At 40.1% G+C, this 10,000-nt stretch overlaps 1 protein-coding gene across 1 annotated transcript in view; it reads left to right on the top strand.

Moving 5' to 3' along the window:
- Positions 1-619: 619 nt before the first annotated feature.
- The window catches only part of LOC101853298 (mitochondrial glutamate carrier 1), a gene marked incomplete in the record, with an annotated part of 55,953 nt that continues 46,572 nt past the window's right edge, over positions 620-10,000 (top strand). Inside the window, 1 exon segment of the mRNA XM_013079715.2 lies at positions 620-1,080.

Genomic DNA, 10,000 nt, shown 5'->3' with positions numbered 1-10,000 from the left:
GAGAGTATTGTACTGAACATATTACGTGAAGTGCCCCGCATGTTTGCCAATGAATGCAATTTTGTTTACTTAGTTCGCTGGCTATCATGGCTTGTGATAGTCGATAAATCTATTTCGCTTCCTTTTTGTTCTTTTACTTCTTATATAGGTCCGTCTATCTGTCTGTCGGTTTGTCTGTCTGTCTGTCTGTCTGTCTGTCTGTCTGTCTGTCTGTCTGTCTGTCTGTCTGTCTGTCTGTCTGTCTGTCTGTCTGTCTGTTACAGGGGTGAAATTTTGAGACATGGGAGGGGGGGGGGGGGCTATCGATGGGAAAGCAGCAGGTCAGTTCTACAAATCACCAGCCACCCCTAACAATAACAATAATAATAATAATAATAATAATAATAATAATAATAATAATAATAATAATAATAATAATAATAATAATAAAAATAATAATAATAATAATAATTTTTAAGAAAAAAAAGATTTAAAAAAATAAATAATAATGTGTTTATTATTAATTGAAAAATTCAAACAGTATTGACGGCGAAAAATATAATGTACGAAAAACTTTACAAGCGGAGTGAATTCCCTTGAATCAAAATCGAAAGTTGAGAGAAGGGGCGTCACTCTGGCTATTTCGGTGTGTTGATAGACTGGACGAAGGTTATTGGACATCTTGCTGGATAGCGTCCGTTGGAAGTGGAAGCTCGGCTAAAAGTATCGGTCAGTTCTCTTACTTTTGCATTCATAAAGGAAAAGAGGACTGCATTCGTTTTCGCCAAAGTTTTAATCCTGACATTTATATAAGATCTAAAATCTAGATTCTACGTCGAAGCCGCTTTCATTATTTCAGTATTCAGTGTCCTGAAGCCTTGAAGTCAAGAACTGTCCCCACTTGTGGTCTGAAACTGGAAGGCTGAAGAAAAGGCGAAAGTAAACTACCTGATAAAGAGTAAAGTGGGCCTTAGTGTGTGCTCCTGTGCATGTGTGGTGTGCAGCTTTCCAATATTATTTCTACCTCAGGACTTACAGTTTTACTGTGTTTGTTGAACTGACAACATCAACCTACGTGTGATCACGACTTCTTATAATCAGGTAGGCCAATCCAAGAACCAACTTTTATCCAGCTGCTTTTGATGAAGGCCTACAATTTGATTTAATTAAATTAAGAGGTTTAAGTTTTATGCATGCACCTATTATTTATTATATAACAGAAGTAGAAGGTACTTGAGGTAGCCTTCTGAGTGATCTTGTAGTCCGTTCGTTAAAGTCCACGATCCATTTGTTTACATCCAGAGATGAAATCCAGAAGTCTTGAAGACCAAATACTATTTGAATTAGGCTACACAAAGAGCAGGGATGCAACCTAACTGCAAAACATCAAATTAGCCCCCCTGAACCCCCCCACCTCCATATTTTTATTAGGTCAGGGGTCTTTTCTTGCCCCCCTGAAACCCCCCTACTCTTGACTTTAACGAACGAAACTACAAAATCGCCGCCTTCTTTCTTGATCATCTGCTGGAAGTAAAGTAGAAATTGACTCTGGTACCACTAGAAATCTATTATTAGATTAAAGATCTATATTTACTTTCTCGCTCTGTGTGTCAAACATCATATCGGCATGTACAGTGCAATGTAATTGTTTTAAACCAGAAGTAATCGTTTAGTTAAGGGAGTGTCTATGTATGTACAAGGTAACCAGGCACGTAGTCTCAGTATCTACGTTTACGGTAACCCGGTATAGCCTACTTAGTTTCGTGGGCCCCTTGAGCTTGTGCACGGTAACTCACTAACTTAACTACTGCTTCGCTCCCTTCATGACCTTGACTTCTTTTATTTTTTACCCGCTTTCTGTGTACCCGCTTTCTGTGTGTTATGAGCGGAATGTAAGCAGTAAGCACAACGAGACCATTCTGTGGCCTGCAATGGTTCCCATTATTTTTTGTCTGGATCCGAAAAATAACAACACGGCACAGCCATAAAGATGGAAAACAATTCTAACCAGAAATGTCCAAATACAATGAACCATCAACATGAGCTCCCAATATTCTCTCTCTCTCTGTCTCTCTCTCTGTCTCTCTCCAAGCTCTCTCTTTCTCTCTCTCTCTCTCTCTCTCTCTCTCTCTCTCTCTCTCAAACTCTCTCTCTCTCAAACTCTTCAAAAAAGACATAAAAAAAGCTCTCCCAGGTTTGAAAATGTTTTTCCGGCTTCAATGCATGCTGAAATAGCCATTAATATCAATAGCATTGCCTCACACCGTGCGCACATCAGAGAATGTTGGAGTCCGCACAGTGCTCATAACATGGTGAGTCGCACAACTTGATACTTCTGTGTAGAATGAGAGTGGACTTTCCGATTATCGTATAGACTAAGACAACGTGCCCGGTTACCGTACATTGACTCTCCAATTAAAGGACCATTTCTTTTCTCTCCAAAGACGCTTGAAAACGTCATGCTGGAAATCTATTATAATTACCCTGTGGGTCATTTCTTTACCCACCTCTTCTACTCAACATTGAGTTTCAACTCTTCGATTGTCTGGGAGTTGTTTACTGAAGACTCTGGGCCTATTCTGTTTAAAAAGACTCCAAAGGAAATAATCAAGGGGACGTTCGAGTCGTGGGAATGCGTTTGTAAGCTTTCAGCTTATAAAACAGTCTCCAAGCCTTTGTTTTCAACCCTTGCAGGGCCACTTTGATTTTATGGGACAACCATGCTGGAACTTGAACCAGGCCTGCTCAACAGTAACGCCCTTCTCTTCCTTAGGCTATATAATACTTCTCCAAAACTTTCCCATCATGATGAGATATCCATCTGTGGTGGCTGTCGTGGTTTTATCATCCTCTTTCTGAAACCATTCCAGGCCCACCCATCTCTAGCTGTTCAACGCTCTTTAAAAAAGTAGTTCTTTGCATTAAAATTTTGCAAAATTTTGGTTGAATTTCTAAAACCTTGATATTTCTCAAAAATGTGGATTGATCATTTTATATTGACAAATATAATAATATGGTCTCTTTGGTTGAATTTTATTTGTTGTTGCTTAAATCGGTTCAATGATGACCGAATTGCCCTGCAAATCGGTCCTCTTCTTTTAGACTCAATTATATAAAAGTGAACATGGCTTCATATGACCGTTGCTTCAAAGTTGCTGTAGTAAGTAGAAATTAATTTCTAACCTCTCTTGGCTTGATTTTACCTGGGGTTCTTCACTTACCATGAACCACTTTTGTTGTTTTATTGATGATACTAAGAAATGTTGCCCGACTGGTCCATAGATTTATACTTCAATTTATTATTCTTTATTAGAACACACTATTATTTTATTTCTGTGTTCAATATGCACAAAAGTTTTCTCTCTTTTTTGTATCATTTTTAGCCTGCCCAGCAAATTCCTAAAATTATAAGCTCTTTTGCCCCTCCCCCCCAAAAACCCCCCCAACAAAAAAAAAAAAAAACCCCAACAAAGCCAGGCACGTTACTCGGCCACCAGCAGATTAACTTTGTGGCATTGTGGTGAAATAAGGCACTCGTCAAAATACATATTATATATATGTGATGAAATCGAAGAAACACATTTTTCCAACGGTTCTGCGCTGGGTATTTGATTAAATTTTAAAAAAACTGGCTCAACACCTTTTATGTCCATTAAGAATATAATATTTACTTCTGTGTGGATTTTTACTGTGATAAATGTGAATCAAAGGCACAAAAAATGCAAATTTGCAGTTTCCAAGAACACCCAAGCTTTGTAAGTCTCCAAACTTTGGCCCTTTTCTCGCTATTCATACACCTCTGAAACCAAGCGACCCCAGCCTCATTCAGTCGCAAATATATGTCGACATCCTTTTAAAATTTCGTATTTTCTTTCATCGAAGGGAAAACCTCCCCAAAGAAGAACAACCAACATACCTAGGAGTCAAGCAATAAAAATCAAGGTGGAGAGCAAAGAACAAGGCTAAGAGAAGACTTCAACTTTTTAAAATACTTGCAAGCTGTGCATGGGAATCAGACAAACTCTGAGAGCTCTACTAATCTATACCTTGGTTGGTTATGTTCGCTCTTCTCTGGACTACAGCAATAGTCTAGTCACTATGTGCTGTTCAACCACTTGACAAGGCCCAGAATAATGCCCTGTGTTTCATAAAGTGTAGCATGAGATTCACACCTACTGCCGCCTGTAAAAATCCTTACAAATTTGGAACCCATGAGAATAAAGCAGCTTAGGAGCTCCGTGAAAGAACCAAAAGAACGTGCCTTAACCACCGAAACACGAATAAGTAAATGCATGGAAACATAAAAAACAAAACAAAAAACAAACGAAACAAAACAAAAAACACGGTTTTAACGAAAATCAATCATGCATCACATCATATAGCTAATTATCTGCCACAAAACAGGAAAAAGAAACAAAAAGAGTCAACCAAAACATCACTACCCACATTTCTTTGAAAGAAAACAAAAACGACCAATACGACATCTCTCGGAGACAAAAGTACACAATCTTCAGACCCAGTGACACTAATGTTTACTTGCAAAATTTTCATCACCTCAAACAAATCGACAGCTGTTCACCAGATGACTGGATACACGCCAGTAGAAGTAAGGCTCAGCGTTCAATGTCGCAACCAAAACCGGATGAGAAATTATATTTATGCAATACCCAGATGGAAGTTCCATTGAGATTTATGCAGCCTGTGGAGAGAAAAATGCAGCAACTATGATGCAGAAATGATGGCAATGGAAATAGTACTGTAGCATCTCCGCGCAGTTTTTGACCCTCATCCTGCCAAAGCACATAGTATTGTGATTTCCATTGGCTCACTTTCAGTCCTGCAATCAGTAGAAAAAGACCATCATCTAAACCAGGATCTCATACTGTTTGGCTCCCACCACCTGGTAACATCATGTGGCGTTAACTTGGTGATGCAATGGATTCCCGGACACTCAAATGCACCTTGGAATGACAGACAGAGCAGACACACTTGCCAAGAGGGGATCTAGACAGGAACAGTCCAACATTCCAACATTGCAAAACAAATAATTAAAAGCAACAACAAAGATTGGATGAACAATGGGCCTTGGGGAAGACAGGCAGAGCAGCGTTCATACTCATGGCTACAACAAAACGAAATGACAATATCTGCCACCTTGAGAGAAAGGATCAGACCACGATTGTCCGCCTACGATCTGCCGCCTACGAACAGAACATAATATATATACATTGTATGTTAGTCAAACAAGACCGAACCCCCTCCTCGCCCAAACGGGTCCTTTGTGTGACTAGTCATATGAGACTGGATCATCGCCTGTTTCAAACCACAACCCTAAATGCTAAATGACATCGGAGTTGCACCACTTTTCCCTTCGAAACCAGATATTGAAAACAGTCTATAGAACATTACAGCAACAGCAACGAACGTGCGCTTAAATTTCCATGGTATTGAACAGAAGGGTGACAGCCGAGCTGTTGCTGGATCAATAACAAACAACAACAATAACAACAAGTAATAACTCCAAATGCCCCAAAATTGTCGAGCGCCAGATTCCACCATGTTGTGACTCATATTAATGTTTATAGAGATAAGAAAATCCCATATTGGCATACATCTATTTTCAAAACGAGTGAAATGTGTTATATGAACGGGGTAATGGTAGTACTTTTGTTTTTTCTTTCTGTTATAATAGACCAGATGATTTCAGTTTATTACAAACTGTTAACATATTCTTTAAGTGTTTAAAAATACACCATGTATAATCTTAGTGTCCTCTGTGAAATAGTTGTTAATGTTCATTCTTTCTTTACACGCTTTACATTATGACGATGCATAAGCATAATATGTATAATTTTAATTCAGAATAATCACTTTGGAATTGTCATGCACACACGTCGATCCAGCGGTGTTTGGAGGGTGCCACTAGAAGAGGCCCTACTTCTTTATAATTTTCGCTCTGTTGTTTGTCTGTCTGTCTGTCGTACTTTCCCCTGCACCAAATGACCATTATTGTACATGTATCGATGTGCTACTCTTTACTCAAACAAAACAAACTTACACGTTGATCGATCAGTGCTCCTAGGTACTGGGAAACAGTTAACCCCACTTCTACTGTGCTAGACTTGGGTGTGTGCTATACTCGTGTGCGTCTGTGTGTTTGTATAGGAGCGTGAGAGATAGTTTTTTGAGCTGCGATGTTCCTTTATAATTATTTAATACATTATGAGTATTTTGATGATTCTTTGTAGTTGGAACACTTTGACCCCCCCCCCCCCCCCCCACACACACACTCACACACATACACCCACACACACACGCACTCTCACACACACACACACACACACACTCACACACACGCGCGCGCATCCTGAGAGCACAAATGTTTGTATATCAGAGCTCTCCTGTCGTTTTGTCGACGACTAAAGATACACCACCCGGTAATGAATCGTGCTTACGATGCAAAGTAGAGTCATGCTCAGGCGCGCGCTTGGGTCCGTCAGGTTAAGGCTGTAGCTCTTCTCCATTGCCCATAAAGCTTCACTAATTGTCAATTTTATTGCAAAGTCAGTTGCACACTGTTACTGTGGTACTTCTGTCATGTTGATAAAGTATTATAATTATAATGTTATGAAATTAGTCAATGACTATTTGAAAGAGGAGTTTTCTAAAAAAAAAAAAATTTAATTAAAAAAAGAACAACCCGATTTTATGACCCATTGCTTCAGTTCTCAAACATCGTTATGGAGTGAGTCAGTGGCCATTTGAAAGAGGATCTAAAGTTTGAGTAGCTTTTATGGTTTTACGGGGGTGGGGATTCTGCAATCGCGTCGCTTTTCTTTTGAAGGAAATATCGTTCTGGGCAAACCTATCTATGCTACAAAACTGACTCTGATCGTGTCACTGCTACCAGATTCGCATGACTTCATTTCCCAACAAGATGAAGCGTCGCCCCTTGGCATCTGATGGTTTGTGCTGTTTTAAATAAATAAAATAAAATAAAAAATTACCCGAGCAGTGGATTGGTGGGAAAGGGGCCCAAGACCTTGCTCTCTGTGCTTGGCCTGCCAGATCCCCAGACCTCAATGTGCATAATTTTTTTTTCTTGTGGGGATATATATCAAATTAAATATATGTTAAAAGATCGAGTTTATGGTCTACCGCTACCCTCTAACCTCGAAGACCTCAGACATCGAATAAATAACGACAGTGACCAACTCAGTGGGCCGTGACATTATACTGAAACGCGTCTGGGATGGATTAACTCTCTTTTCGCATTGATGTTACCCGTACTGCTGGTGGTGGCCGCATTGAACACTTGTGAGACAGGAAATCAGATTTGATTGTGAGTACAATACTCTTGACTTAGCTTAAGTTTTCTATTGCTTTTCCTTATTAAAATATTACGTAATGAAATCGGTCCATTCATTTTCAATCACCCTTTATATGTATGTATGTATGTATGTATGTATGTATGTATGTATGTATGTATGTATGTATGTGTGTGTGTGTGTGTGTGCGTGCGTGCGTGTATGTGTGTGTGTGTGTGTGTGTGTGCGTGTATGTGTGTGTATATGTGTGTGTGTGTTGAAACACGAAGCCAATTTGCCAGGATCTGGGCAATAAAGATTTATCTTATTTTATCTTACTCTGTAGTTTCAGTTTTCGTGGAATGGCCCAAACATCTGGACAGGGGCACAATGTCATGTTTTGGCCTGGACACGTTTGCCGGAGTAACACCTCCGCTTGACCCTGTGTGTTTGTTTGTGTCAGGTGTAGTGTATAAGGCGGATACATGTAACAATAAAATAAATGTACCAAGGCTACGAATATGAAGAACGCTTTACGTCAGAAATGCCTAACCGGGGTGTAGAGACCTGAATTCAACTGAGCGTACGAGAGAGGGAAAGTAAGGGAAACACTGCTTAACCGTAACAGCACCGTTATAAATAGCTTAAATAGCTAGCGCGAGCAGGGAAGAGCAGCTATACCTTACAATGTCACACTGACAAAAACCTTAAACTACATAAACGCTTGAGTCTGTACACTGTACAAGACTCTGAGATACATGTATTATTACCAGTGCTAGCTTGCTCTCCGCAGCTTTAAATAGCGTAAAGCATTACATCTCAGTTCTCGACCTTATGCAGCATTTTTGAAGGCTCCTGTGACTTTGCGTTTTCACCTTTAACAAAATTTGTAGTAGGACTTCTCATGTGCTGGGATTAAAGGGAATTATTGATTGGCCCATATCAAGCGTATAAGGGCACCAGACTTCTGTATCTCTAGTTTTGAGGAGCACAGACATTCTTTTGCAAGTTTAATACGATTACCACACGCAATTTTAAAGTTTTCTTGTTTTGTTTAGTTTTTAAAAAAATTATAAATGCCTGGCAGCACTGGCTCATTATTAACCAACAACAACAACAAAAAGGTACAAAACTTTGTTGTTCTTGGGTTTTTTTAAATTTTCAATCGCAGCTAATTATTCTTTTTGGGAGTAAGATTATTTTTTCCCATCGCCTTGTTTTTACGGCACAGTTCCTTTCAAGGCCAGCTTATCTCCTTTTGCACACTTTTAAAATGATTCCCACTGCCTTGAGTGCGTGAGACAGCATGAAGTCGAAACATATGGCGACAGTAGCTTGTGTTGAGTAACAGTAGTTTAATTTTATGTGGGTAGTTCAATTGAAAAGGTATTTAGTTGTGTTGTTTCGCGTGGGTAGGCCCATAGAAAAGGTTTTCGGTTCATGGTTCTTATTTCATTTAGGATTCTGTTAGTGTGGTAGGCTACTGCATGAGGGCTCCGGGCAAGACTAGATGTAATCACTCTCCATAATTCTATCTCAAAGAAGCGATTGTTGGTGGTTGGCGGCTCTGTGGTGTGGTTTGCTCCCTTTATCCTATCAAACATCTGTCGTCCTTATCATTTTCTCCTCCTTTTTGTGTTTGGTCGGTAACCTCTTGCGAATATGAGGCTTCACGATGAAGAAAGGCTGAAACCAGGATCAGAAACCGGCAATCTGTGCACATCCAGAAGAGGAAGTATAGTTTATGAATGTCCGAAGTGTGGCAAACTTGTCTCTTCTAGAATTGGTCTCATCTGCTACAGAAGAAGCCACACGTCTCTTAACCTTTAATTTTTCTAATTCTGATTCTTCTTTTTCCCATAAGAAATATTCTCCTTTGCGAATGTACTGGTTATAGTCAGATATCGATGAACGAGTTACTCTCTTGTAAAACCTCTGTCTATTCTTCAGAACGTATATGGCCTGTCGTAAAATTCTTACTGAAACAAACTAGTAGATCTAGCGGTTGAAAGTCAGCTTGTGGCTTTTAGTCAAGAGAGTATTTCCAGGAGCAGTCGACAGTGTTTTTACGCATCCAATTGACACGACTAAGGTCCTGTAAGGGACGGGTTACTTACTTCCACATAACCTGTCTGGCCCAACCTGGGCTGTCGGTGGTTGGCGGGTGCCCTGGTGTGGTTTGCTTCTTCTTTCCTATCAAATAACTATCATCCTTATCTCGCCTTCTTCTTTTTATGTTTGTGACTTTTTTGTAACACCTCTAATCTTCTGGCGCTCATATGACCTTATGCAGTTGCCAGCGCCGTAAAACCTCTACTAAAACTAAACTAAACAACCAGGGCTGCGTGGAGCACGGCATTCCTGTAGATAGACAGAGACACATGATAAATGAACAAAAAAACGGTGGCTGGCTGTAATGAACTTGCATCTTCTGCATGCGACGACTAAACCTCTACACTGCAGGCGCCCTTGGTCCTCGCCGAGCGAAAGAAATCGTAAATACATTGTCATGGGTTGTCTTGTGTTCGGTACGCCGTAGTTCACGCATGGCTGATGATGACCTTGATGTGTTGACTCTTGATTGTCTACTGGACGACAGGGTCACGTGATCTGCTACTGCTACCCCCTCAGGTTGCTGTCGATGGTCCTGCCTGCCACTTCAGAGGTTAAAAAGCGGCGTACACACGACATCAGTGACCCCTTCCTTGACCCCC

The sequence above is a fragment of the Aplysia californica genome, unplaced genomic scaffold (genome assembly GCF_000002075.1).
Source record: "Aplysia californica isolate F4 #8 unplaced genomic scaffold, AplCal3.0 scaffold00061, whole genome shotgun sequence".
NCBI lineage: Eukaryota > Metazoa > Mollusca > Gastropoda > Aplysiida > Aplysiidae > Aplysia > Aplysia californica.
This window is presented reverse-complemented; position numbering and strand designations above follow the sequence as displayed.